We start from the raw sequence: 23,627 nt of genomic DNA on the forward strand, positions 1-23,627 counted from the left end.
AAAGTTTGGAAAACTTGTGTTCTTGAAATAAAAACAAAGTGAGTTGCTTCTACAGTTTTCTTAGGTGACCAAAAGGAGGCAAACTGAGCCTGGTTGCAAGGTGAACCTCACATGATCCAGCTTTGGGTCTTTCCAGTTAGAAAAAAATGGCCAAACTTAACCGAACTCCAAGGCCTCACCCATGCACTCTGTGGGTATATATTCTGAGAATGTAAATGCAAGTACAATATGGGAGACACTTTCACTAGCTCGGTGACCTTATACAAGATAGATCACCTCTTAGGCCTTATATCCTACTTAACTAAGAGAAGGACTTGAAAAGCTCCTTTAACTGGCTTGATTCTCCTACTCTCCCTATTTGGCACCAGCTTTGGAGATACTGTGGTCCAATCAGTGTTCTGACTGGTTCCCACAGTTTCAGTATTGGGAGAAATGCCCTATTATTCCTTTTGGGGGCTGTTCTTTGCCCTGGTTAACGACAATTTTTTTTTTTTCCTTCTTGTCCTAACTTGTCTTCCTCATCTATGTATTGGGGGTGGCCTGGCTAGGTGTGTTTGGTTTCTTGGTAGTGCCAGTGTTTATGTTCTAAAACATATGGTCCACCTGTGAAGTCATCAAGTCCTCCCAGACCAATGGGACAGCAGGGGTGGAGCAGATCTGTGTGGACATCAGGCAATATGGTAATTCTTGTGCAATCCCCTGATTCATTGGTATCCTCTGTGCGTATGTTTGGGCCTTAGTTATTGCAGGAGCACCTAAGTGTCTGAACATGTTGCATTCATTCTATTGGAAGATTTTATACTCTTTCCCTCAATATGCTCTATTTTCTAGATGGAAATATCAGACTTCTACTTCCTAAAGAATGTCATTCAAAATGTTATATTTTCAAATTTCAAAGTATTTGGTAAAAACATTTTGTGACAAAAAATACTTTATAAAAGACATGGATAGGCACTAAAAGAATTGTGTATTTTCCATTGATTTTCCCATTTTTATATCATTCAACTTTCCATCTAAACCAATTTGGCACACACTGCATAAACCACTTAGTTAGATTATCCTAACTGTTCAACTCATGTCTTTAATTGCTTTAACATCATTTATACTATAAAACACAACATAAAATCCAGCTGCATTTTAAACTCTTCAGAAAGTACTCTATCAATGTCATCTGTTGGAAATGTCTTCAAATATATTTTCTAATGAGTGGAATCCTCACCATAGGCAGCTAAGATTGATTCATTTTTACAAGACACAGAAAGAGCCAGGGTACCTCTTGTCCATCTCTACAGATTCCACTTTGCTTCTGAGTCAGAAACAAGGGGGAAAAGAGATTTTAATTAAAGTTGAAGTGGAAATAAATATTCTTTCAGAGTTTTTCTGGAGAGATGTGATTGTTCTCATTTTGATTCTTGTTTTTCCCAGGTGGCTTATCTTTATCATCTTATTTTATAGCATAATAAGGAGATTATTGAAAAATGCAAGTTGGAGCAGTCTCTTCTCATAGAGATCAAGGTTCAACAACACTGTTCTTTATGAGGGATTAAAAAAAAATTCTACATTTTAATGTTGAAATTTTCTTAAAAGAATTTCCAGACATTTATCATTTTCCTAGTTCTTAAATATTAGTGAATCTTTTTTCACTACAACTTTTGGTCTTCAGTAACTGATTTAAATCTTCCATATTTGTCCATTTATTAAATCACAGTCTGGAGACTTATCATTTCTCATTTTACTGAAAAATTAAAGTTATTTTTGGCCTATGATAAAAGATGGGAAGGACTATGGATTGTACATTTTAATCTTTTCTTCCTTATCTCCTGACAAAAGTGTAATTTAAGCTATGTTTAATAGTTAAGCACACACTTATTCATGAAACATACCCTATTATCTTTAGGTTGCAGGGAGAAAATAATGGCAGCCTAATGGGCAGTTGCCACTGTGAATTACACTGAGAGACCAGCTATATACTCCACATGGGTTTTCTTTGGAAAAGATTTCCAGTTGGACTTAAAGTCCAAAATATTTCTATTTTTAATGTATTTAAAATATTAAATATAATAAAATGCATTTCTGCATTTAAAAACAAATAGGTACAAAATACAAATACAAAAATTTGTGATTCATAAACTATGCTGTCAAATTTTCATGATAGTTTCTGAGTTTAAATTCTCAATTTTGGTAGTTATCTCATGAGGACTAATAAAAACATCAAATCCCCTCTTTGATTTGGAAGATCACAGACCAAGACATTCATGTGGAAATATATTTGAACTCAGTATGACATAATGGTGATATGAAGAGGAGTTTTATAGGCAGAGGTCATCCTGCAGTTGTTTAACTATTTGTAATTAATAGTTCATAAATTCAGTGTAGAGAAAACCTAGCTTTGATAACCTGTTTTTACACTTGGTCACTGAAAAAAAGCATAAAATTTTGGGGGAGTGGAGGTTGGGGAGGAAGTCAATTTGTTTCCTCTTTTGGTCTTGATGAAACTTGGTCTTGTTGTCCAAATAAAACTTTTTATTATTCCAAAAAATTTCTTCTACAGAGGGCAGATACACCAATTGTTGATGAAGAGTATTTCATATGATTGTGCTGTAATTTCCATTGAAAGAGGAGGCCCCAGTGCTAACAGGGGCACTAGATTTTGTGCTAATTATTATCCTTCTGCTGGGACTCACTTTCTAGGAATCATCCCTTCGAATGCTTTCCCAGGATGAATATGTGGCTCAGCCCTGGAAAACATCTGCAACACCAGAGAGGTAGGCCCCATTCCCCCAGCAGGTCCTAGACAACTCCTGGGCACTTCAGGCTGAGGCAAAGGGTGCTTCTGGGGAGAAAGACCACAAGAGGGCTCTGAGCCACCATTTTCCACCTAGACAACAGTCCTGTCTCACAGCTAAACCCAGTGAGTGAAGGTTTTGTGCCATGAGACAGCTTTCTCTTTGGTGATAATTGGAAAGTAATCCCAATCAAGACAAGTCTGAATATATCTCAATTATTCTCTTTCATCTTCAGATAGTTTTTCAAATAGAATGTTTGTCACACAGGACCAAAGTAAATTTTCATAGAGAAGACTGCCTGCAATTTGTGTACAATCAAATTTTTATGTGCTGTCACTTAATCTTTTATTTCCAGACTGAGTTGCTGGTTTTGCTTGGTCATTCTTAATGGGCAATAAATTCTGACCCTAGTGGGCAATAAATCCACTATGGCTTAAAATCTCTCTGCCCTGGAATAGTCTTCAGGCAATGGCTTATGACTGTTTATAAAAGCAGATTCTCAAATGCACTTGTGGGAGCTTGCATTTAAGAGGATCCTGATATGGTTTTGGAAGCAAGGAGCAACTGCAATAATCAGGGCTCACCACCTACCTGCCTCTTGGTGTGTACATCCATGATCTGGGCCACAGGTAGCATGCATGCAGGAGCAGTATAATATTCTGAACATGGGGAGCAGCCCCAGGTCTGGGGTATTGGCCTGGGGTACAGCCTCTTGCCAAGTTCTGAAAGCTCCCCAGGTAAGCCCAGCATGTGCCTGGTCTTCAGAAATCAGCTGTACAGAAAAGGGAGTGCGCCCAGAATAGGGGAGGCCATTACTCCCCCACAGAATGCTCACCTTGGTGCCTGGTTCTCTCCTAGATTTACATGTTCTATCACCTGTTCATGGTGGCCTGTGCCAGAGCTGGCACCACTGTCATTGCCCTGGTGAGTTCTGGCCCACTTCCCTGCAGGCACTGTCCAACAGATTTCCCTTCCAGCCAACACATCAGGGACTCAGCTTTGGTTCAGATGCCCTTGTGTAAACTTATCCCATGTCTAGCTTCCAGAAAACAAGGTGCTGGTCTTGGCATCTATGGTAGGTGATGAGATTTGGATTCTGGTGGGAAGAAGAGAGGGTATCACCATTGGAATATGTATTTACTAGGGCTAGTACATGTTGCAGTTAGCCCTTATTTCTGTTGTGACTATAAATGTGAAAAATGATACACGCTAGGCTCTGACCTGGCACCATCCCACCCAAGTCTGAAGTATCAGGGAAGTGGCCAGCATTGTCTGTGTCTTACTGGCATGTTCTGTTATCTTCCACCAGGTGATCTACATGATGGCTATCACATATAACTATGTGGTATTGAAGTTTAAGAGTCTGGAAGATTGCTGCACTAAGTTCTAAGTTGCATAAGGCCAATAAGGAGCTTTAGAGAACAGTACTCTGTAGCATGAAGCATCACTGACTCAAGATTAAAGGACTGACCCCAGAACTTAGGCTTCTGAAGTTTTGTTACAGTAGTTTATAAATTGCTTTCAGTTCAGTTCAGTTCAGTTCAGTTGCTCAGTTGTGTCCAACTCTTTGTGACCCCATGAATCACAGCACGCCAGGCCTCCCTGTCCATCACTAACTCCCGGAGTTCACCCAGACTCACGTCCATCGAGTCAGTGATGCCATCCAGCCAGCTCATCCTGTGTCGTCTGCTTCTCCTCCTGCCCCCAATCCCTCCCAGCATCAGAGACTTTTCTAATGAGTCAACTCTTCGCATGAGGTGGCCAAAGTACTGGAGTTTCAGCCCTAGCATCATTCCTTCCAAAGAAATCCCAGGGCTGATCTCCTTCAGAATGGACTGCTTGGATCTCCTTGCAGTCCAAGGGACTCTCAAGAGTCTTCTCCAACACCACAGTTCAAAGGCATCAATTCTTCTGTGCTCAGCCTTCTTCACAGTCCAACTCTCACATCCATACATGACCACAGGAAAAACCATAGCCTGACTAGATGAACCTTTGTTGGCAAAGTAATGTCTCTGCTTTTGCATACGCTATCTAGGTTGGTCATAACTTTCCTTCCAAGGAGTAAGCATCTTTTAATTTCATGGCTGCAGTCACCATCTGCAGTGATTTTGGAGCCCCCCAAAATAGAGTCTGACACTGTTTCCACCGTTTCCCCATCTATTTCCCATTAAGTGATGGGACCAGACACCATGATCTTCGTTTTCTGAATGTTGAGCTTTAAGCCAACTTTTTCACTCTCCACTTTCACTTTCATCAAGAGGCTTTTTAATTCCTCTTCACTTTCTGCCATAGGGGTGGTGTCATCTGCATATCTGAAGTTATTGATATTTCTCCCGGCAATCTTGATTCCAGCTTGTGTTTCTTCCAGTCCAGCATTTCTCATGATATACTCTGCATATAAGTTAATTAAGCAGGGTGACGATATACAGCCTTGACGAACTCCTTTTCCTATTTGGAACCAGTCAGTTGTTCCATGTCCAGTTCTAACTGTTGCTTCCTGACCTCCATACAAATTTCTCAAGAGGCAGGTCAGGTGATCTGGTATTCCCATCTCTTTCAGAATTTTCCACAGTTTATTGTGATCCACACAGTCAAAGGCTTTGGCATAGTCAATAAAGCAGAAATAGATGTTTTTCTGGAACTCTCTTGCTTTTTCCATGGACTACTCACGTGACTTACCATACATGAACTCCAAAATGATGCTGTTGCTGCTGCTGTTGCTAAGTCACTTCAGTTGTGTCTGACTCTGTGCAACCCCACAGATGGCAGCACACCAGTCTCCCCATCCCTGGGATTCTCCAGGCAAGAACACTGGAGTGGGTTGCCATTTACCTCTCCAATGCATGAAAGTGAAAAGTGAAAGTCAAGTCGCTCTATCATGTTTGACTCTTAGCAACTCCATGGACTGCAGCCTACCAGGCTCCTCCATCCATGGGATTTTCCAGGCAAGAGTACTGGAGTGGGGTGCCATTGATATGGCTAATTCCACCTTGTGGAAAGAATTCAGTTATTTACTGATATTGGCAAGAAGTTACTGAAAAACAATTTTCTTCACCTTACACTTTGAGCAGTATCTTTAAGTGAAGAAGTTAAACTTTGGAATATCTGTATTTTCCATTATTTTTTCAATACGTGTTAACAAACTTTAATGAAACAAATGCTCAAAATGAAATGGAAGAGAACTGTTTTAATCTGGATTTTGTTTTACAGAACATTCCTGGAAACTATTTTGCACGTTTAAAAAAAAATTATTTACATTTTAATTGGAGGCTAATTACTTTACATTGTAGTGCTTTTTTCCATACACCGACATGAATCAGCCATGGGTGTACATGTGTTCCCCATCCTGAAACCCCTCCTACCTCCCTCCCCATCCCATCCCATCCCTCAGAATTATCCCAGTGCACTGCCTTTGAGTGTATTGAACTTGGACTGGTCATCTATTTCACATATGGTAGTATACCTGTTTCAATGCTATTCTCTTAATCATCCCACCCTTGCCTTCTCCCGTAGAGTCCAAAAGTCTGTTATTTATATCTTTGTCTCTTTTGTTATCTCACACATAGGGTCATTGATTCCATTGTGTATATGTACCACAGCATTCTTATCCGTTCATCTGCCCATGGACATCTAGGTTGCTTCCAAGTCCTAGCTATTGTAAACAGTGTCGCGATGAACATTGGGGTACATGTGTCTCTTTCAATTCTGGTTTCTCTGGTGTGTATGCCCAGCAGTGGAATTGGGGGTTCATATGGCAGTTCTATTTCCAGTTTTTTAAGGAATCTCCATACTGTTCTCCATAGTGGCTGTACTAGGTTTCATGCCCACCAACAGTGTAAGAGGGTTCCCTTTTCTCCTCACCCTCTCCAGCATTTATTGTTTGTAGACTTTTTGATAGCAGCCATTCTGACCAGCATGAGATGGTACTTCATTGTGGTTTTGATTTGCATTTCTCTGATGATGAATGATGTTGAGCCTCTGAATGATGTTGAGCCTCTTCTCATATATTTGGTAGCCATCTGTATGTCCACCTTGGAGAAATCTGTTTAGTTTTTTGGCCCATTTCTTGATTGGGTCATTTATTTTTCTCTTATTGAGCTGCATGTACTGCTTGTATATTTTGGAGATGAATTCTTTGTTAGTTGCTTCGTTTGCTACTTTCTCCCATTTTGAATGCTCTTTTCGCCTTGCATATAGTTTCCTTCATTGTGCAAAAGCTTTTAAGTTTAATTAGGTCCCATTTGTTTATTTTTCTTTTATTTGCATTACTCTGGGAGGTGGGTTATAGAGAATCCTGCTGTGATTTATGTCAGAGTGTTTTGCCTGTGTTTTCCTCTAGGAGTTTTCTAGTTTCTGGTCTTACATTTATAGCTTTAATCCATTTTGAGTTTGTTTTCGTGTATGGTATTAGAAAGTGTTTTGCTGCTGCTGCTGCATGGCTTCAGTCGTGTCCGACTCTGTGTGACCCCATAGACGGCAGCCAACCAGGCTCCCCCGTCCCTGGGATTCTCCAGGCAAGAACACTGGAGTGGGTTGCCATTTCCTTCTCCAATGCATGAAAGTGAAAAGTGAAAGTGAAGTCGCTCAGTCGTGTCTAACTCTCAGCGACCCCATGGACTGCAGCCTTCAAGGCTCCTCCATCCATGGGATTTTCCAGGCAAGAGTACTGGAATGGGGTGCCATTGCCTTCTCTGATATATACACTAAATATATGTAAAACAATACATTTATACACTAAAAAGCACAAATGAATATATTTCTATATATGTGTTACGTATATACTAGACTTCCAAAGAATTCTTACATGTTTCAGGATTTGAAAGGATTGTGAGAAGGGGATTATTCCCTGGATCTATTTTCTGCATCACTTTTTTGCAGTTTACACATGTGTCCTGAGAGTCTTCTGAACCGGTAGGGCAGGCCTGCCAGGATCCTTCAAAGTGAGCATCCCTTAAAATAGAGAAGACAAAACCTCAGTCCTCAAGAGCAGAAACTCTGGATATAGCATGACATCTTTTGCTCAAATTTGAACCACGGTCCAACCCCCAAAATGGACACATGTATGACTCCTATGGATGAGGTGTCCTGTGATTGAAAGTGGATGGGGTTTTAACATTGTGGCCCATGCAGTCCCCCTTATATTAAGCATCACAGAGAGAAGCAGCTCTAGAAGACAGAGTAGTCTTCAGGACCTCTACTGTGGTCCCCACTGGGGACTCCAGGAAACTGAGTAGGGTTTTGGGGCTGGAGAACTCCAGTACACCACCAGGAGCAGGGCCAGCAAAGAGCAAAGGGCCCAGCAGAAAAGTTAGCAGTGCCCCACAGGAATGGCAGGACCCAAGGTAGCCAGAGGTGGGGCACAACAGCAGAGTCTTGGTATGGAAGCCCCTATCTCCCTGCTTATTGGACTTGTTCCTGAGCACCGGTTGAGTCACACCAGGACCCTCCCCTCAAACTGATGTTCTGCAGTGGGTTGGGATTCTGTATGCTTATGTGGGAACAAAAGCCCACCAAGCACAGCTCAGTCACCTCATTTCTTCCCCACAGTAGCCCTGTGAGACAAATGTTTTCCCATGAAGAATTCAAGTAAAGTCTTAAGCAGGTGTGTCTGCACTGTTGTCAATTTTATTCCCAGAGCTTAGAGACCCAGAGGTAATTTGAAATTTACATTTCTTCTGTATAGTTCTGTTATTTGTGCCAGTGGGACTGGCTAGTTTATTTGAAAACTTAGACAAACTGAAAAAAACAAAACAAAATAAAACAAAACCAATTTACTCTACTGTAATGAAAGCCTGAGAATGAGAAAATATATGACTGGACTAGTCAATCAATTATCTTTCATTTGTACACAACAGGATCAAATGGAGTGATGAAAAAAATTATAATAGATTACATGTTGTTGTTGTTCAGTCACTAACTGTGACCCCATAGTGCAGCAGGCCAGTCTTCCCTGTCCTTCTGTTTCTTTGCAATGTTCATTTTAAAATGGCTTCTTATCTGTCCTTGCTATTCGCTGGAACTTAGTACTTAATTCCTTACTGGATGAAATCCCCAGAGGACAGTCCTATGACTGCAATGATAAAAGGCAACTGTTTATGAGAAATAAGTATAAGACATATAAACAAAAAAGTAGATAAAATGCTGCCACTTTATTATTTTTGGAATGAGGATAAGGCAGGGAGAAAAGATAAAAAGAACAAGATCTGAGTGCAAACAAATACAAACTTTAAGTCAAAAAGAACCCCCTACGATCATGATCAAGATGGCAGAGCAGGGGGATATGGAACTCACCACTTCTTATGAAACATCAAAAATGCATCTACCTTTGCAGCAATTTTCAATGATAACTACTTGCAGACTGTTAGAAAGCTTATTGCAACCAAGACTGGAAGAAAGGTCTACATAAAATTGGGGTGAAAGAAAGAGAAACAGTTAGGTGGGGAACTGTGCTCTTGGAAAGGAGGAGAACCCTCTAAAGGGAGTATCCTATTTAAGCCACGTATTGTGCACCCAACTCTCATATCTGATACTGGAAGAAATAAAACCAGTGAGGGTAACAAGAGGGCAATAGAAAAACATAAATTCAGCTTACGGAGAATGTAAACACAGTTGCTTACTCACAAAACAGTGGCAAAAGCAAATTATTAATAAAACTTCCCAGGAGGGAGTTGGAAAAGAGGATGTGGATATTGTATTTTCTCACAAGTATGGCACCTACCAGGCATTGGTGGAGGACCTTTGGCACCTGAAGGAATGGAAGGAACCCTGGGGTGAGGAGGTAGAATATACAGGGTGGAGTGGAGAAGAGGGGTTCCCATACTTGGAGAGCACACCCATGGAACAGGGATTAGCTGGGTTGGTGAGAGATTTGGGGATCAGGAGACAGGAGGGAAATGTGTCAGGGATCTCCATGCCCACTTGGGCCCTGAGAGACTGCTTGCTCCTGGGTTGAATCTCCATCCAGGAACCTAAGGCCCACCTCCCCTCAAAAGCCATTTCCAGATTCACAGGTCCTGAATGGGATTCCCACCCCTCCCATCCCTTGCCAGGGTCTTTATTGGCATTCTTTTTTTTTCTTTGCATTTTCGCTTTATGATTTTGGTTTTCTTGCTGTTGTTTCATTTTCTCTAATACATTTAAAATTTTTTCTGATTTAATGTTTATTCTTTGTTATTCTGTTCCTTTTAGTATGTCACTCTTTATCTTGGCTATACAGTTTGTGGGGTTTTGGTTTCAGTCCAGGGGCTGAGTCTGAGCCCCTGTAGTGGAATCACTGACTGCAAACCATTGGAATAAAAGAGAACTTCAGACACCAGGAAATATTAATTGGGATGTGGTATCCCAGAGCTCCCCATTTCAGCACCAAGACTTAGCTCCACCCAACTTGTAAACTCTGGTGCTGGATTTCACAGACCAAATAACCAGCAAAACAGGGACACAGCCCCATCCATCAACAAAAATAAGATGAGGACAACAAGATACGTTACAGGTGAATGAGCAAACTTACAATATGAAAAGAGTGAAGAAGAAATAGGCAGTCTACCTGAAAGAGAATTTAGAGTAATGGTAGTGAAGATGATACTAAATAGAATGGGAATACAATGGAGGCAAGGATTGAGAAATTCACAGGAATTGTCTAACAAGGACTTGGAACAGACAACAAACAAAATAATTGAAATGAAAAATACATCAGAAGGAATCAATAACAGAATAATGAGGAAGAATAATTGAGTAAGCGATTGGGAAGGTAGACTAATGGAAATAAGACTGAAGAACAGAATAAGAAAAGAATTGAGGATGGTTTCAGAGATTCTGGGACAACATTAAATGGACCAACATTTGAATTATAAGGTTCACAGAGTAAGAAGAGAAAAATAAAGAGTCTGAGTAAATATTTGAAGAGATTACAGTTGAAAACTTCCTTAACATGGGAAAGGAAATAGTCACTGAAGTGCAAGAAGCATGGAGAGTCCCATACAGATAAACACAAGGAGGAACACAAGATGACACATCTTTATAAAACTTATAAATATTATACACAAAGAAAAAATTATTAAAAGGAGCAATGGAAAATCATCAAAAATATAGAAGTGGATCATCCTAAGGATAACAGCTGATTTTTCAGCAGAAACTCTGCAGGCCAAAAGGGAATCGCAGGATATACTTATAAAGTGATGAAAGGGTTGAACTTTTCAAATTGTTCTACCCATCAAGGATATCATTCAGATTTGATGGAGGAAACCAAAAGTTTTACAGACAAGCAAAAGCTAAGAGAATTCTGCTTTACAAACAAACGCTAAAGGAAATTCTCTAGGCAGGAAACACAAGAGAAGAAAAAGACCCACAAAAATGAATCCAAAACAATTAAGAAAATAATAATAAAAACCTAATTACTGATAATTACTTCAAATATAAATAAAATCAATGCTCCAAAAGACACAGACTGGCCAAATAGATATGAAATCAAGGTCCCTATATATGCTTTCTACCAGAAGCACACTTCAGACCTAGGACACACACAGACTGAAAGTGAAAGGATGGACATAGATATTACATGCAAAAGGATATCAAAAGAAAGCAAGAGTAGAAATACTCTTATCAGATAAAATACACTTAAAAATAAAGATCATTGCAAGAGACAAGGACACTACATACTTATCAAAGGATCAATCCAAGAAAAGGATATAAAAATTATAAATATATATACTCCTATATATAAATATGTATGGTTCTATAAATATATATGCACCTCAATACATAACACAAATGCTCACAGGTATACAATGGGAAATTGACATTAAGAAAATAATGGTTGGGGACTTTAACTTTCCATTACACCAATGGACAAAACATCCAGACAGAAAAGAAGGAAACAGAAGCCTTAAATGACATAGTAAATCAACAGCTAGACTTAACTGATATTTATAGGATGTTCCACCTGAAGACGCCAGAATGCCCTTTCCTCTCAAGGGCATGTTGAACATATTCCAGGATAGATCAGATCTTGGGTCACAAATCAAGCCTCATAATAAGAGAACTGAAATTGTGTCAAGCATCTTTTCCAAACACAATGCTATCACAATTACAGGAAAAAAGATACCTATAAAAACCACAATCACATGAAAGCTAAACAGTGTGCTGGCAAATAGCCAACAGATCATAGCAGAAATTAAAGAAGAAATTAAAAAGTACTTAGACACAAATAATAATGAAAACACAATGACTCAGCAATAGAAAGTTGTAGAACTGCACGTAGAGCTTAACTTGCAGGTATTTAAGTTCTTGAGTTCCCTTGGACAATCTGATCTGATTCAAAAGTGGTCTGGGTTGACCTGCTTCATGGTGATTGCAAAGTGCTGGCCAATTACCCCTGAACATAGTTGAAACAAAATAGGAATATGGCAGCAAAACCTTCAGGATTTCAATCTCAGCACAATTGGACAAAGAGAAAAGAAAATTACTAATGTGGAACCAATCTTCAACAAATCATCCTGAGCTCTCAAGGCCTGCTCTCAACAAAGACTTCTGGGGCTACCTTGAACAGCAGCATATCACAGCCCAGCTTAAGGTGGCTTTGAGCATACAGTGCACATTCATCTGGATACCTCATAATTCAAATTTTGCATTTGGGAATCTCAGTCTTCCTACTTTACCTTGCCTTGACCAAGAATTAATAAAATGTCTGTAATAAAAATGACTTTGTAGTATAAAATGCCAAAGATAATATCACTCCATGTGATACAAACTGTAACTTTCAGAATTTTGATGGACTTTTACATATTTTATTTCTTTAAAAGTAAGATATGTGTAAATGAAAGCCAAAAAGGAGGGTAACCAGGATGATGAAACCTCTTGAAGTTGTATTACCTGAGGAACTGGTTATGCAACTCATTACTGAAACCTTTGTGTAATGCAGTTTGATTTTTAATTCTGAATCAGACTCTGAATTCGACGTGGTCACATAAACCCATCCCCAAACAGACCAAATAGTTAGACTGTATATCATGTCTACAGTAGACTTTCAAGAACCACTTCAAGACACAAAAATAAGAAAACAGTTAACAGATACTTGCTCCGTTAAAAACAAACAAACAAACAAAAAAAGCCATTTAAAGTACTTAACTTTAAACAACTGAGGATGCTTTTTAAAAATGTGAACCAATAGGCTTAAGTCACATTCATATTTGCTATTTATAGAACTGGTATCAGTGTACCTTATTAGTTTATAGTTAGTGTATCCTGAAATAGCCTTGAAGTGGTAACTAATTCCCCTATATTCAATTTTAAAAGAAAACCCAAGATGAGACTAAGTTACCAGTCAGTTATAAATAACTTTTATAAACCTATGCCACTGAAAATTATGTGACTAAATGCGATTAAAAATAACTAAGAAGGAATGTAAAAAACAAAAACAAACTCGGCAATGACTCAAAACCTATGGTACACAGCAGAAGTAGTTCTAAGAGGGAAGTTCATAGCAATTCAGTCTCGCCTCAAGAAACAAGAAAATCTCAAATAAACAATTCTAACCTTACATCTAAAGCAGCCAGGGAAGGAAGAACAAAGAAAATCCAAAAGCAGTAGAATGAAACAATAAAATCAGAGAAGAAGTTAGTGAACTAAAAATAAAGGAAACTATAGCTAAGATCGACCTAGATAGCATATTCAAAAGCAGAGACATTACTTTGCCAACTAAGGTCCATCTAGTCAAGGCTATGGTTTTTCCAGTGGTCATGTTTGAATGTGAGAGTTGGACTGTGAAGAAGGCTGCGCGCCGAAGAATTGATGCTTTTGAACTGTGGTGGTGGGGAAGACTCTTGAGAGTCCCTTGGACTGCAAGGAGATCCAAGCAGTCAATTTTGAAGGAGATCAGCCCTGGGATTTCTTTGGAAGGAATGATGCTAAAGCTGAAACTCCAGTATTTGGCATCTCATGCGAAGAGTTGACTCACTGGAAAAGACTCTGATGCTGGCAGGGATTGGGGTCAGAAGGAGAAGGGGATGACAAAGGATGAGACAGCTGGATGGCATCACTGAATCAATGGACGTGAGTCTGGGTGAACTCTGGGAGTTGGTGATGGACAGACAGGGAGGCCTGGCGTGCTGTGATTCATGGGGTCGCAAAGAGTCGGACACGACTGAGCGACTGAACTGAACTGAACTGATAGCTAAGATAAATAGAAGCAAATAATGGTTCTTGGAGAAGATAAATACAATTCATAAACCTTTAGCCAGACTCCTCAGAAAAAAAGGAATATAATTCAAATAAAGAAAATTAGAAACAAAAAATGATAAATCAGAACTGATACTGTAGAAATATAAAGGAACACAAGAAACTACTACAAACAACTATATGCTAGTAACATGAGACAATATGGAAGAAATGGACAAATTCTTAGAAAAGTACAAACTTCCAAAGGAAGCTGAAACAGGAAGGATTAGAAAATATAAACAGACAAATTACAAGTACTGAAATTGAAACATTAATCAAAAATATTCCAACATACAAAAGTCCAGGACAACATGCCTTTACAGGTGAATTCTATTAAACATTTACAGAAAAGTTAAGACTTACACTTCTCAAACTCTTCCAAAAAACTGCAGAGAGAGGAAAACTCCCAAATTTGTTCAATGACATCACGATAACCTTGATGTCAAAATGAGACATCACACACATACAAAATTATAGACCAATAACTCTGATGAACACAGAAATAAAAATCCTCAACAAAATACTAGCAAACAGAGTCCAATAACAATTAAAAGAAAACACAATCAAGGGATATATCCCAGGGATGCAAGGTTTCTTCAATATAGGTGAAAGTGAAAATGAAAGTTGGGGTCAGTCCCGTCTGACTCTTTGCGATCCCGTGGACTCAATCCATGGAATTCTCCAGGCCAGAATACTGGAGTGGGTAGTCGTTCCCTTCTTCAGGGGATCTTCCCAACCCAGGGATCAAACCCAGGTCTCCCGCATTGCAGGCAGATTCTTTACCAGCTGAGGTAAAAGGAAGTCCTCAATATAGGTTAGTCAATGTAAAGAATAAAAACCACATGATCATCTCAACAGATGAAGAAAAAGCCTTTGACAAAGTTTAACAGCAATTTATGATGAAACCATCTTCAGAAAATGGGCATAGAAGAAACCTCTATGCCTCATATACCTCAACATAATAAAGTCCATATATGACAAACCACAGCAAATATGTTTCTCAATGGTGAAAAACTGAAAGTATTTCCTCTAAGATTAGGAACAAGACAAAAGGATGTCCACTCTCACCACTATCATTCAACTTTGTTTTGGAAGTCCTAGCCACTGACATCAGAGAAGAAAAAGAATGAAAAAGAATACAAATTTGAAAAGAAGTATAACTGTCACTGTTTGCAGATTATACATTACTATATGTAGAAAATCCAAAAAAGGCCACCAGAAAACGATTGGACTTAATGAAGTTAGTAAAGCTGCAGGATACAAAATTAATGCACAGAAATCTCTTACATTTTTATAAACTAACAAGAAAACAGAAAACGAAATTTAAAAACTTAACTTGGTGAATTAAACATTATTATCACAAAAAATAGAATAAGTTATCTGTGAATAAACCTACTTAACGAAGCAAAATACCTATAGTCAGAAAATGATAAAGCATTGATGAAAGAAATCAAAGAGGACACAAAGAGATGGAGAACTATATACCATGTTCTTGGTTTGGAAGAATCCGTACAGTGAAAATGAAAATCCGTACAGCAATCTTCAGATTCGAGGTGAAAGTGAAAGTGAAGTCGCTCAGTCGTGTCTGACTCTTTGTGACCCCATGGGCTGTAGCCTACCAGGCTCCTCGGTCCATGAGATTTTCCAGGCAATAGTCCTGGAGTGGATTGCCATTTCCTTCTCCAGGGGATCTTCCCAACCCAGGCATCGAACCCGGGTCTCCAGCATTGTAGACAGACGCTTTTACTGTCTGAGCCACCAGGGTTCCTATCAAATCACCAAAGGCATTTTTTACAGAACTAGAACAAAAAATTTTACAGGTTTTCTGGAAATCCAAAATACCTCAAATAACCAAAGTGATGATGAAAAAGTAAGTCATGGAGCTAGAGGAACCAGGATTCCTGACTATACTAAAATGCAATCATCAAGACAGTACAGTACTTCCACAAAAACAAATATAGACCAATGGAACAAGATAAAAGCCCAGAGATAAAACCACATACCTATGGGCACCTTATCTTGGACAAAAAAGGCAAGAACATACAGTGGAGAAAAGACAGCCTCTTCAATAAATGGTGCTGGGAAATCTGGACAACTTCATGTAAAATAATGAAATTAGAACACTACCTAACACCATACACAAACACAAACTCAAAATGAATTGAAGATCTAACTGGACACTGTAAAACTTCATACAGTAAAACATAAGAAAAGCATTCTTTTGACATAGATCACAGCAAGAAACATACAAAAACACTCTTTGACACAGATCACCACACCTTATAGAGTAATGAAAAAAAAAATTTAAATGACACGTATTTAAACTTAAAAACTTTTGCACAGCAAAGGAAACCATAAATAAGACTAAAAGAAAACCATCAGAATCAGAGAAAATATTTTAAAATAAAGGAATAGACAAATGATTAACCTTGAAAATATACAAACAGCTAATGAAGCTCAATATTAAAAAAAGTCAAACAAGACTAAATGTACATCTCTCCAAAGAACACATACAGATGGCCAAGAGGCACATGAAAAGAGGCTCCACATTGCTCATTATTAGAGAAATTCAAATCTAATAGATTGGCCATCACCAGAAAATCTACAAATAAATGCTGGGAAGGATGTGGAGAAGAGGGAACCCTCTTTTGATGTTGGTAGGAAAGTAATTTGACACAGCCACTGTGGAGAACAGTATGGATGTTCCTTTAAAAACTACAAACAGAACTCCCATATGACCCAGCAATCTCACAACGGGCATATACTCCCAGGAAAATGTAATTTTAAAAGTACACATGAACCCCAATATTCATTGTATCATTATTTACAATAACCAAGACATGGAAGCAACCTAGATGTTCATCAACAGGTGAATGGGTAAAGAAGATGTGGAACGTATATACAATGGAATATTACTCATCTGCGAAATGGAATAAAACTGAGCTATTTATAGTCAGATGGATGAACCTAGAGCCTGTTATAGAGTGAAGTCAGTCAGAAGATAAAAATTGTATATTAACATATACAGAATCTAGAAAAATAGCACTGATGAACCTATTTGCAGGATAGGAATAGACATAGACATTGAGAATGGACTTGTGATGAGAAGGAAAGAAGTTGGGACAAATTGGGAGAGTAGCATTGACATATACACACTACCATGTGCAAAACAGATAACTACTGGAAAGCTGCTGTATAACACAAGGAGCTCAACTTGGTGTTACGTAATGACCTACAGGAGTGGTATGGGAAAGGAAGGGGGTTCATAGACGGAGTAGTTGTATATATAATATGGGGTTGACTCACCTCATTGTACAGAGGAAACTATAACAGCATTGTAAAGCCACTATATTTCAATTAAAAAGTTGAAAAATAAAAGTCATATTTATGAGATGTAAAAAGAAGAGAAAGAGAAGTAGAGAAAAAATGAAGATAATGTGAGACCTGAATACAACTGGTGGTCATATTTCTGAGCTGTTCTACTTCTAGCCAACTGACCTTTGTAGTCTCTTTAAACTCTATTTAAAAATGTCAAGATCTATTGCTAAGTAAGTCAAGATCATTGAGAGACTGACGGATGAAATAAACTTACATGTAAAAGTACATTTTTTTTTTCCTGAAAACAGTAAACTTAGACTTAATATTTTGAAGAAAAGAGTAACACAAATGCCTACATGGACTTTAAAAGTGTTACCCATCTACTCCTGTGACTTTAGTACTAATGACTTACTTTCAAAGAATTTAAGGTATACAGAAAAAAGTCAGTCCAGAGGAGTAAGGCAAATTTATTACCTTTTATTAATCCAGTTATCTAGACCTCTTCATTTCTTTTAAAACTTTATGCTTTACTTTGCTTTTGTACACTTATTTTTTTTTGACTTTATTCTTTCATGTTCAGTAAAATTCAGTAGCTCAGTCGTGTCCGACTCTTTGCGACCCCATGAATTGCAGCATGGCAGGCCTCCCTGTCCATCACCAACACCCGGAATCCACCCAAACCCATGTCAATCTAGTTGGTGATGCCATCCATCTCATCCTCTGTCATCCCCTTCTCCTCCTGCCTTCAATCTTTCCCAGCATCAGGGTCTTTTCAAATGAGTCAGCTCTTCGCAGCAGGTGGCCAAAATATTGGGAGTTTCAGCTTCAACATCAGTCCTTCCAATTGAACACACAGGACTGATCTCCTCTAGGATGGACTATTACTCAGCTATTAAAAAGAATGCATTTGAATCAGTTCTAACAAGGTGGATGAAACTGGAGCCTATTAGGGAGAGCAAAGTTAGTCAGAAGAAAAAAAAAAACAACCCCAATACATTAATACAATTATATGGAATTTATAAAGATGCTAACAATGACCCTATATGCGAGACAGCAAAAGAGACACAAATGTAAAGAATAAGACTTTGGAGTCTGTGGGAGAAGGTGAGGGTGGGATGATTTGAGAGAATAGCATTGGAACATGTATATTATCCTATGTGAAATAGATCGCCAGTCCAGGTTCAATGCATGAGGCAGTGTGCTCAGGGCTGGTGCACTGGCATGACCCTGAGGGATGGGATGGTAGAGAGGTGGGAGGGTGGTTCAGGATGGGGAACACATGTACACCCATGGCTGATACATGTGAATGTATGGCAAAACTCACCACAATATTGTAAAGTAATTAGCCTCAAATTAAAATAAAATTTTAAAAAAGAATTAACAAAAACAAAACAAAGTTCATGGCATCCGGCCCCCTCACTTCATGGCAAACAGTTGGGGAAACAGTGGAAAGAGTGGCTGACTTTATTTTGGGGGCTCCAAAAGCACTGCAGATGGTAACTGCAGCCATGAAATTAAAAGACGCTTACTCCTTGGAAGCAAAGTTATGACCTACCTAGACAGCATATTAAATAGCAAAGACATTACTTTTCCAAGGTCCATCTAGTCAAGGCTATGGTTTTTGCAGTGGTCATTTATGGATGTGAGAGTTGGACCATAAAGAAAGCTGAGCGCCGAAGAATTGATGCTTTTGAATTGTGGTGTTGGAGAAGACTCTTGAGAGTCCCTTGCACTGCATGGAGATCCAACCAGTCCATCCTAAAGGAAATCAGTCCTGAATATTCACTGGAAGGACTGATGATGAAGCTGAAACTCCAATACTTTGGCCACCTGATGTGAAGAACTGACTCATCTGAAAAGACACTGATGCTGTAAAGATTGAAGGTGGGAGAAGGGGAGGACAAAGGATGGTTGGATGCTATCACCAACTCAATGGACATAAATTTGAGTAAGCTCCAGGAGTTGGTGACAGACAGGGAGGCCTGGTTGTGGTGCAGTCCATGGGGTCAGAGAGTTGGACACGTGGATTTCCCAAGCTTTGCATTCCCCTCTCTCATCTGTCTTTGGTTGGCTGTGAAGCCTTCTTTCATTTGGCTTCTAGCTTCAGTGGGAGTGTCCTTCAGGACCACATGACAGTGTGGATCAGCTGTGAAGTTGTTTCTTCTCATGGTTTGTGTTTATATTTTATTTTCTAATGGCATAAAAACTTAAATAAAATAGATTCAACTATCTTTGCAAAATACACAAAGTATTGTGTCCTTGGTTTAAAAGAATTCATGTGTAAAATATGTCTGGAAAAGTTCATTCTTTTAATCCTTTTGTTTGTTTTTTTAAAGATAACAGTTTCAGCATGCTTCCTATTGAATGCTTAGCTGGAGAAAGGTACAGCAGGTGTCCCATTCCCAGCCACTTTTCAAAGGTGCTGTCTTGTTCACAAAGCCAGGTACCCAGTCATATTTACAAGGACATTACTGGTTAACCTGTCCCTTTGGTTGGAAAAGGGATTACTAACCACAGGGTTTGAATTTCTCCAGCTGCTATAGACCCTCCTCCTACTCTGCCTCCCCAGCTGGTCTGGGAAGAAGGGCAGTCTGCTGACCTGTGGTGTCTCAGAGGGGAACCCTCCTTTCCACCTGTCTACTAGGTGAGTTTCACTGTTCTGCTTGTTCACCTGGATATCACAGGACAGCAGAGGACAGTGGAAACCATTGTCAGACTAGGGTCATGGTGGTAAAGGTGTAGAAAGGTCCAATCCCTGCTGGTAGAAAAATTTCAGAGCAAAAACGACTCCCAAGAACACTTACCTGGTAGTGTCTGGATCAGTGATGAGGTTCAGTTCAGTTCAGTTGCTCAGTCATGTCCGACTCTTTGCAACCCCATGAATTGCAGCACACCAGGCCTCCCTGTCCATCACCAACTCCCGGAGTTCACTTAGACTCACATCCATGGAGTCAGTGATGCCACCCAGCCATCTCATCCTCTGTCATCCCCTTCTCCTCCTGCACCCATCCCTCTAAGCATGAGTCTTTTCCAATGAGTCAACTCTTCGCATGAGGTGGCCAAAGTACTGGAGTTTCAGCTTTAGCATCATTCTTTCCAAAGAACACCTGGGGCTGATCTCCTTTAGAATAGACTGGTTGGATCTCCTTGCAGTCCAGGGGACTCTCAAGAGTTGTCTCCAACACCACAGTTCAAAAGCATCATGAGCAGACCTTATCACTCCCACAAAGTCCCGACAATCAGTATTTCCTTTAGCATTTTCTATCACAGTCAACTGGATCCTCAAAACAAGTGGCAGGATCTTCTACAAACAGTCTGACCAGGGCAATAGAGAGAGAATTTCAGTCTTACTGTCAGGCACAGTAGGGGCCACCTGTACTGTTTTTCATGCTCAGGAGGGTATATAGACCTGTAATTTAACATCTTAAACGTGTGTGCCTTTTTTATTTTTACATGTTTGTATGCAGTAGAGGGCTTGTTGTAGAAAACTCTCCCCTTATCTTACTGAACATCACAATGGCAACAAAAGCCTGAAAATGCTCATGACATTTCAGGAAAAAAACCATTCAACCTTAGTTATTTTTCTAAGCAACTTCAATTAAAGGAAAAAATGTGCAACATGCATTTACTATTACAATATTATTCAGAAATTTGACCATCTGTAGTTTACATATTCATTCCTTCTCCATTTTACTTTCACAACATATCTTTTCCTCTCATATTTTTGCTTTTTAAAAGACTATCTTAAGAGTTGCAATCATATAGTCTGTAGACCTTTCATATTGACTTCTTTAACTTAGTCATGTAATTTACGGTTGAAACATGTCTTTTTGTGTCTCTGTAGCTCATTTCTTCCAATCACTGAACAATACTCCATTGGATGTACCATACCAGTAAGTGTATCCATGTCCCCATTGAAGGTTATTTCATTACTCCCACTTTTGAGCAATTACGAATAATGGTGCCATCAACATTCATTTGCAGGTTTTAAAAAATTGTTTAAACACTGTTAATTTATAATGTTATGCTGGTTTGGTGGAAATTTAAGAATTTTTATTAGTGTAGAGTTGATTTACAATGTTGTGTTAGTTTCAGTGCATGGGTTCTTCTTTGAACACATTATCTTTTAACACATTTAAAGTTTAGTAGAATGACTCAGTGAAGGTATGTTCCATGTCGTACAAGATCAACATGTCACAGTGGACAGTTCTAACAAAATGTGATCCACTGGAGAAGGAAATTACAAACCACTCCAGTATTCTTCCCACAAGAGCCTCATGAACATGAACAGTATGAAAAGGCAAAAAGATATTACACTAGATCAGCCCCCCAGGTCGGTAAGTGTCCAATATGCTACTGAAGAAGGGTGGAGAAGCAGCTCCAGAAAAAAATGATGTGCCTAGGCCAAACAGAAACTATGCTCAGTTGTGGATGTTTCTGGTAGTGAAAGTATTGTATTGTTAAAGAACAGTATTACATAGGAACCTGGAATGTTAGGTCAATGAATCAAGATAAATAGGTCATGGTTTAGCAGGAGACGGCAAGAGTAAACATCAACATCAGTGATATAAAATGAACAAGAATGGGTGGCTGCTGGGAGCCAGCATGGGAGATACCACCCATGACAAAGGTCATGCAGAGAGGACCTGAAGGCAAAGGCGAATCAGGACTCAAGGGACCCCCTGGACCTGCTCGAGCATTTACCGCCAAACCAGAATGTGTCTTACTATTCTATGATTTTCACCAATTCCTCTGACATTAACGGCAGGGCGCGGGCGGGGGGCGGTCCTATCCCCAACCACCTTTCTCTGAAGGAAATCAACTTAGAACTCTAGTTAATAAGCCTCCTGGGCACAACAGGAGTGTTCCAATTCAAATCCCTCAGATGGCTTTCTAACTTGCCTGACAGGTTTATCTGGACTCTTACAGCTATGCATGTGTTTACAGCCTCCCAACTATGACAGGCATGAGAAGCTTAAAACATTCTAATAATATAGACCCTTTTGAGGAGAACTGGTAAAGGATTTCATTGTTGAGCCAATGCTTGCTGCCAGGTTTCCATATCCCTTACCCACTGTGTCCCTGGGAGTATGTTAATTGATATATTTAGTATATAGAAAAATAAGCAGTGGCCTTGGTGTTAACAACTTTAGACCCTTGAGGTGGTAAATTCTTTCCTTGCTATAGCCCACTGCACCTTTGCCCTATAGGAATGCAACTGTATCTAGTGCTTTCAGAGAGCGGCGCCAAACTTTAGAAAAATTACTTTTAGAGAAAATAAGTTTTCTGGTTGACTAACTTTTATCAGAACAAAGAGTCATAAAATGTTAACAGGCCTCCTGGCCAGAAGATGATGTAAATCACCTAAAGCCTTTGTATATGATAGGTTTGCAGAAAGCAAGCCTGGTCTCGACAAGGGTCAGGGCTGCTGACCCTGCATGACTCCACACCCTCTATGTACAACTGAGGGTATAAAAGCTCCTTTTAAAAATAAAGTTATGGGCCTTGCTCATCAGGCTTGGTCTCCCCGTGTCATTTTTTTTCCCCTTTTCTCTCTGTTCTTCTTTCAGGATGACTACTTGGAACACAGGGGCTCTCTGAGTTCACTTTTTTGCCTGGGCTTCTAAGACCCGATCTGGAAGGCGCCCTGCCTCTTCACCGGGAAGAGGGTGTCCTGCATCCTCACCCCACTGAGAGGGCGCCTGTAGCCTCCGTGAACAGAGCAAGTTCTATATCAGGAACTTTATTGGCTTTCTGTGTAAACCAAGGAAGATCAAGCCTCTTTCCCTCTCCTTTTATTCTCCCTATTCACCAACACCATCCTCCTGAGGGAATCCCTGGGTCCTAGGTGACTTTAATTCAGATGACCATATATCTACTATTTTGGGCAAGAATCCCTTGGAATAAAGGGAATAGCTCACACAGTAAGAGTGCAAAAATGCAGTACTTGGGTGCAATCTGGTAAAAGACAGAATGATCTTGGTTCATTTCCAAGGCAAACTACTCAACATCACAGTAATCTATGTATGCCCCAATCACTAATGTTAAAGAACTTGAAGTTTAATGGTTCTTTGAGGATCTATAAGACCTTCTAGTTTTAACACCAATAAAAGAAATCAAGAGATACTGAAATCAGATTGATTATTTTCTTTGCAGTTGAAGATGGAGAAGCTCTAAACAGTCAGCAAAAACAAGTCCTGGAATTGTCTGTGGTTCAGATCATCAGATCCTTATTGCAAAATTCAGGCTTAAATTCAAGAAAGGAGGAAAAATCAGTAGGCCATTCAGATACGACCTAAATCAAATCCTTTA

General features: G+C 39.4%; 1 pseudogene; it reads left to right on the forward strand.

The window, feature by feature from the left end:
* The first annotated feature begins 508 nt into the window (after positions 1-508).
* Positions 509-4,176, forward strand: LOC133243791 (neuronal membrane glycoprotein M6-b-like; annotated as a pseudogene).
* Positions 4,177-23,627: the final 19,451 nt, after the last annotated feature.

This window comes from Bos javanicus, chromosome Y (assembly GCF_032452875.1).
Source record: "Bos javanicus breed banteng chromosome Y, ARS-OSU_banteng_1.0, whole genome shotgun sequence".
In the NCBI taxonomy this organism is placed as follows: Eukaryota; Metazoa; Chordata; class Mammalia; order Artiodactyla; family Bovidae; genus Bos; species Bos javanicus.